The sequence below is a fragment of the Cariama cristata genome, unplaced genomic scaffold (assembly GCF_000690535.1).
Source record: "Cariama cristata isolate BGI_N322 unplaced genomic scaffold, ASM69053v1 scaffold3030, whole genome shotgun sequence".
Lineage (NCBI taxonomy): Eukaryota > Metazoa > Chordata > Aves > Cariamiformes > Cariamidae > Cariama > Cariama cristata.
The window spans coordinates 33,107-40,975 of record NW_009595150.1 but is presented as its reverse complement, the minus strand read 5'-3'; positions in this window follow the sequence as shown (position 1 = coordinate 40,975).

Here is a 7,869-nt window from a genome sequence, read left to right as displayed (position 1 = left end):
ATTTAACAACACATTTTTTGTGCACTGCATTTTCCCCCTCTCCTCAGGAATGTTTATTATTTGTACTTGTGGATATCCATGTTCCACTACACAAAATAGGAATTAAGTTACTAACAGCTGATGATTGCTTTGGAAAACAGCATTATTTTTAAGATGGTCCAGAGAAGGAAAATTCTGATTCAAAGTCATTCCAAAGTGGTGATGCTTTCAGCACCTTTATTCTGTGCCAAAACTGAGCGTATGTAGTGGGTTTCTCTTCACTCCATTTGCAGTGCTCCAGCTGCAAAGAAGTCAGAGGGAGAGCCGAGACCTTACACTGAACAGAGATGAAAACTGGGGCTTGGTTGGCTTGAGCACCTGATACCCATCCAGGCAGGGAGAGTGTGCAGAGCAACTCTGGGTGCTCATTAGCAGAGGTGTGGGGACACCGCCTGATGCAGGACCCCCTCCCTTCCCAAAACAACTGTGTACAGGAGGGCTGGCCAGCATCCATGTCAAACAGGCACCCCAGCCTGTCATGCCAGGACCAGACCTCCCGTTACTAAAGTTATGCTAGAACTCACACTACCCGTCATTTTCCGGTTTTCTTCCAGTACAGAAATGTGCTCTTGTAGTAGTTCTGTCTCATCTTGGAGGAAAAAAGGATTTTTACATAAAGGGAGACTAGATTGCTATCAGTGCCTACAGCTTTTGATTGTGATAATACTTGCTCAGTTAAGGCTTCCCATGAGCTGCAAACTCACCTTCCATTCCTCCTTTTCATTCTCAGTTTTCTGCAGGAGCAGAGATTCTTGTCATCATATGGCCGCAAAAAAAAAAAAAAAAAAAAAAAAAAAAAAAAAAAAAAAAAGATGTATGATGGCCCAAAGGAGGGAATGTGGTTAAAAGACTAGAAAATGGAAAAAGAACAGAATGTCTCCTTTTGGCAGCAACCTGGATTTATGCTGCATTAAAATGGCCATGTAACCACAAGCCACCCAAATTAAGTAAGGATTTAGGAGACTGCAGACACAGACCTTCTATCTAAGTTTAGGCAACTCATTTTTCATTGTGTCATTTATTCCATTCCATAAATTGGAAAGCAATACTCTTTGAAGTCATTATGAAGAGGTAAATATTAATGCCTGTTAGGAAATGAAACACCATAATGAAGATCCCTACTGGAAATATATACTATGTAAAACTATTATAAGGAAAGTTAAACTAAAAGGTTTGTTTACAGACATTGAGGAATACAAACAAAATATCTGCATCTCCAACAGATGGACATATAAATATATGAATAAATTTAATCCACAAGCTGTTTTAACAGTCTCCAATATGAGAAAAGGACATTTGTTACATCTTTGAAAACTTTTAAAAAAATCATAATCTTGAGCCATTATTTCAGAATTATAACAGTAATTATCCATAATTTAGCTATCTGAAAGTCCGTAAAGAAATTGACATACTGCAAGGATTTCATAATTAAGCTAGCAGACAAAAATGGAGTCAATTGTAATTATGAATCATCTAGATTACTGAAAAGAAAATTTAAGAGAATTAAATGATTAAATCTCTTATCAGTCACTTGCTGGTTATCTGACAGGTTTAAAGAGAGATTGATACAAGTTTAGAAATACGATTAAAAATTGCTAATGAGAAGCTAAAAAAAAAGTTTCATTCAAGAACAGGCAATCTTATCTGTCTTTTTATACATTGAATTTTAATTAATTTAATTCATTTAATTAATACTGACTTTTTAATGGTTAAATCAATATTTACTTTTTCATGCCATATAATTTTTAGATCCATCTCCTAATGTGTTTTAAAATAAATAACTTAAGCTACATTTGCTTATCTTGTTTATCTTCACAAAGCCATTTGTCACTTTAAAAAGAGACAGTAAAATCATAAAATGGATCGTCCTAGGAGGCCAAGAAACTAGGTTTCATGTAGCAATCAATGCATCAATATATATAGTTCATTTAAAAAATCCAGCGTACTGTATAAGAGTAAGCCTTGAGGAACAGAGAAAAGTGTGGACTAATACATATCAATTCCTGTAATTTACCCATCAAAAAGTTCTGTAAAAATTCCCATTAATTTCATTTGCACTAGGCAAGATGTTAGATAAGTGGCATGATTATAGCATACTCACTCACCTTCATAATGAGTTGCTATGAAAAACGGCTGACCAGGGACAGCATCCATTTCAAAATTAATCTCTGCCACCAATGGGGTGCTGAACTCACTGGGTTCACAATCAATTATCTACTTCTCATAACTTTTTCCTAACAAGTGAGATATAGAAACCTGGTTAAAATCAAAGTCTGTAGAATTTAGGATATTCAAGCAAAGCTCACACTGTTCAATTTTTGGTGTCAAAGATGTCAATATTAATTATAATGCATTAAGAGCCCAACATCCTAACAAAGAGATGGAAAACTGGGTCATTCAATTATATCCTAGGATCAGACTCCTTGTAGCTCATCTAGCGCGTGTTCATCCATGGACAGCTTGTTGCAAAGTCCATACTTCCTTGTGTCTTCCATTTAAAATATAACAGCAACTTGTAGTGTTTTTTTCAGAGCAACAGTTTAAGAATAGCTAATTGATTTATGATATTGTTTGCATTTTTTTATCAGCTTCAGAGAAATCCTGGTGGGTCTGTAGGCTAGGTGTGTAGACAAACTGAAGTCCCAGGACCTCTGTAGTCATATCACATTAATTTTGTTCTGTAAGCAGCAAAAGACATAACAGATGTACTGATGATGAGCAGCATGATTGAAAATGGTCTTGTCAAAACAATGCTAGTAGTACAGACATTCGATATTACAGAGGGCCCAAACACATTAAGAAGACTTGAACGATGGATATCCTGGAAGTGGATTCTTAACTCAAGTTAATGTGATGTCAGCATGTAAACTTCTTGGACCAGAATATCTTGGAGGCAAGATAGATACCATTCTGAGAAACCACTTATCTTTTTTACTTATTGCTATTACATAATGTTTGCATTTTGTTAGCATTCTATTTTTGCAAGCACTTTACATGAACATAAAGGTTAAAACCAAAAACAAACAAAGAAAAAAATCCAGTTACCACGTCAGAAACAAAAAGGTAGAGAAAAGGCAATGAAATTACAAGAAAAATGAAGGAGTTGTTATCATGAAACTCAGTCTGCTAATAGCAGGTATCACAGGTTCACAAGTGGAATATGGGTTGGTTCACTGTCTTGTAGAAACTAAAATTATCCCTGTGCTTCATAGGTAATATCTGGAATATGATGTTAGACTAAGGATTCCTGTAACATGAACCCATGTATAAGAAAAGGAAAATGAAGAGCAATCTTAATATAAAACCCATCATCAGAAAAGAAAGCTTTGAGCTGAAATGTAGACACTGATAATTTCAATAGCCTGGTTACGATTGGGTTGTTTTGATTCTAAGGGCCATATGTTGTCTCTCTCAGACTAGATTCTGGTCAAAGACCATCTGTCTGGTAGAACACTGTACTGATCTTAAAATATATAGAGACAAGCAAGAGTCCAGAGCAAGTAGCTACTAGTAGATTTGAGTTATTTGGGGAACTATCCATCAAAAGAAACAAAAAGATAAAATGAAAAAGCTTCATAAGATTTATCAAACAGAACTACAAAGATAGCTATACTTCAGCCATGCTTCTTGGATACTTTCTTCTGAATCTAGGACTCTTTCAGGTAATGACAGCTATTTCAGCCACTTTTAGTAATTTGAAAGCTGCACATGTGCTTCTGCAGTTACCAAGTTCATATGAGTCTGATTTAAAATCCTACTGTCTGAGAGATTACTGAGTCATAGGACAGTATTGCAGTAAATAAAAAGCTGCTGGATCTCATGAACCTTGAACACAAATCGCTTTTGTTTTTTTCTTTTCCTTTTCACATTTAGCAACTTTGCTTCAAAACTTTTAGAAAGATGAAAACATACCCATTAATAAGGTATGCTGAAAATGGCTATCCATTTTGAAGCAAGTAAACAGTCAGAAATGTTTCAAAACAGAACTCTGCAGCAGCTGTTTTCAGTCACCATGCTGCTCACTCTAAGGTAGTTAATGTTGTCCACCATGTCTGCAGAGATGAAATTTTCTTAGTTTTTTTTACAGATAATCAGACAAATCACTAAAATTTGAAGTCCAGATGGACAGATATTTATTTGTGGTTCTCTTGGTAATGTTCAGAAATGACTCAGCAGCAAAAAATCTGTAAAAAAACATAATGTATTTTTTGTTATTTTCAAAGCAGAGACCAGGATTCTTTTTTGACAATTGAATAAGAGTTCCAAGTGAATGAAGATGAAAGAATATTGCAAATGAAGATGAAAGGATATTTATGGCCTGATGTTCATGAGTTCAAAAGTTCCTAATTTGTGTTGCATTTTGCAAATTGCAAGTAGATTACGTCTTCAGACACCTGGAAGAAGCCTCACATTCACAAACCCTTCAAGTCCTCATGGAGACTTGAAGCACCCTGATATCTGCTCAAGAGACAACACAGGAGGGCACAATCAGCCCAGGAGATTTCTACAGTGCTTTGATGATAACATCCTGACATGGGTGTTGGAGGATCTGAGAGGAGAGGTTCTCTGCTGGATCTCGTACTTACAAACATGTAAGAATCAGGGTGAGGGACAGTATTGGCTGCAGGTGATAAATTTCAGGATTCTGAGGGAAGAAGATCAGGTCCAAAAGTAGGATCATAATCCTGAATTTCAGGAGAGCAGAATTTAGCCTTTGGCTTTTCAAGATCTGCTTGGAAGAATCCCAAGGAAAGCAGTCAGGGAACACAGGGACAGTCTTACAAATGCCAAAGCCCACCTGGATTGAATCTGGCAAGCGTTGTGAAAGGTAACAAGAAGGGTTTCTACAGATACATCAACAGCAAAAGGAAGACTAGGGAAATTGTGGGATGACTGCAGAATGGGAGGGTGGAGGCCTGGTTACAAAGGACATGGAGAAGGCCAAATAGTCAGTATCCTCCTCAGTTTGGGTCTTTATGGGTAAGACTGTCCTTCAGAAAAGCCATGCCCCTGAGACCAGTGGGAAAGTCTGGAGCAAGGAAGAGCTACCTTTGGTGGACAAGGATCAGGTTAGGGAACATTTAAACAAACTAGACATATATAAGTTGATCAGACTCAATGAGATACACCTGCAAAGGCTGAGGGAGCTGACAGATATCATTGTGAGGTCGCTCTTGATAATCTTTGAAAGCTCATGGTGGTTGGCAGAGATGCCTGAGGACTGGAAGAAAGCAAATGTTATTCCTAGCTTCATGAAGGGCAATAAGGAAGATGTGGAGAACTACAGACTCATCAGCCTCATCTCCATCCCTGGGAAGGTGCTGGAACAAATCCTATTGGAAACTATTTCCAAACATATTAAGGACAAGAAGGTGACTGGAAGTAGTCAGCATGGATTTACAAAGGGGAAGTCATGTCTAACCAACCTGATAGCCTTCTATCATGAGACGACTGGTTTTATGGATGAGGGAAGAACAGTGGATGTTGTTTATTTTTACTTTAGCAAGGTTCTCAGCATTATCCCCCGTAACAACCTCACAGACAAACTGATGAAGTATGGACTAGGTCAGTGCACAGTCAGGTAGATCGAAAACTCACTCAGCTGTCATGGTCAAAGGGTTGTAATCAGCGGCAGAAAGTCCAGCCACAGGCCAATAACCAGTGATGTATCCAAAGTGTCAATACTCGGTCTCATATTGTTTAACGTCTTCATTAATGACCTGTATGATGGGACAGAGTGTTTCCTCAGGAGGCACACAAAGGAGGAGTGGTTGATAAAGCCAATGTTTGTGCTGCCATTCACAGTAAGACCTCAGTAGACTGGAGAGATAGACAAACAGGAACTTCATGAAGTTGAACAAAGGGAAATGACAAATTCTGCACCTGGGGAAGAATAACTCCATGCACCTGCCCAGGCTGGGGGCCAATCAACTAGAAAGCAGATTTGCAGAGAAGGACCTGGGCATCCTGGTGGACAACAAACTTAACATGAACCAGCTATGTGCCTTTGCAGTTAGGAAGAGCAACAGAACGCTCTGTTGCATTAGGAAGACTACTGCCAGGAGGTCAAGAAATGTGATCCTACCCCTTTTAGTAAGACATATCTAGAGTGTCGGGTCTAGTTCTGGGCTCCCCAGTACAGCAGAGACAGAGACACAACAGAGTGAGTATGGTCCCTGGCAAAGGGCCACAAAGATGATTAAGGGATTGAACATCTATCATACGGGGAAAGGCTGGGACACCTGGGACCCCTCAGCCTGGAGATGAGAAGGCTCAGCAGAATCTGGTGGGGGGAAGATGGAACCAGACTCTCAGTGGTGTCCAGTGACATGATAAGAGGCTGTGAGCACAAACTGAAATGCAAGAAATTACCTTTAAATGTGAGGGAAAAAAAGCTTTTTCACTGTAAGAGTAATTGAACAATGGAAACAGAGAGGTTGTGGAGTCTCCATCCTTGAAAATACTCAAAATCTAACTGGACAACATCCTGGGCAATATTCTTTAGTTGACCCTGTTTTGAACAGGGCCATTGGACTCAACAGTCTCCAGAAGGCCCTTCCATCTGGAGAAGTCATTGGACTCAGCAATTTAGAACCTGAATGATTCTGTGATTTTATGAGACTAAGATTCTGTAAGAGATGTGTCTATGATAAGCCCACAAGTAATTCTTACTTACCATAAAAGCATTTTTAACATAGACAATGGCTTAGCAGATGTACTTATCAAAAATTTCTATTGGTCTACCCAAGCCTAAGTGGCCCAGCCAGTTAGCATGGTTGAAGCATAAAGAGAATGATATGTCACCATCACTGCGTTAGATTGCTTTCCATCCCCTGGGCTTAACAACCAGCAGTCTACTTGTGGGAAACTGGCAAGAGACAACCTTTGGCATAAATCCATCATAAGGTTTGAACTTGTACCATCAAAACCAAATCAGTACGAATTTGGTCTGTGACGGATGATATAGTTCAAGGAACATTAACAACAGCTCAAACATTTACCAAACTTCAATGTTTTCATATAATTTTTCAGGTAAGTTTAATGTAGGACTAAGTATCATGTTTCCTCCAAGCGAAACTCCTACAGTCATGGCAAAGAAGAAACTCTAGTATTTTTTCATTATTTTTAGCTCATGCTAGATTTCCTAAGTAGCTGGAAAAACTATGCACACATTATATGACAAGGAAAGAAAGACATCCTCTAGGCTCTTAGAATTCCTGAAAGACCTATCTATGTATAACTTCCAGTGTGCACTTCGACATTCAGAAAAATAAAAAGTTCATCATTACAGAGTGGTACTCCTTGAAGAAGAAAAAGGTAAAAGAGAAACCTGATACATTTGTCCTCAAGATCAGATGCATCAATTCTTTCTTTTAATTTATCTACAGTTAGCATTTTTCTCCAATTCCCACAATTCTGTCATTCCAGCAGTTGTAGAAAGCTGGTGTTGCTGGATAGGAACAAGAGGAAGTATTTCTTTAGTTTTAGAATTATCTTTCATAGAAAATTTCTAATTATGTCCATAAAATAATTAATAAAAGAGGATTGGCATAGGTTTTGACAATAAGAGGTTTGTTGATCTAAGTGGGCAGATACAATGAAGGAAGTCAAGGTGCCTGGTGTTAAACTTAACAAATTGCATACTCATAGCTTTTTTCCAAGCTTAAACCAATTAAAAGTTCTCTTTCGCAAAGCTCGTCCTGCACATAACCCTTCTTTTTATGTGTTAATCTACTTTTTCCATTTTTAATGTAGCTGATTTCATATTAAAACCATTATAGAAGCGATGTGAACATGATGTTCTATATTCCTATACCCCCACCATGTAGG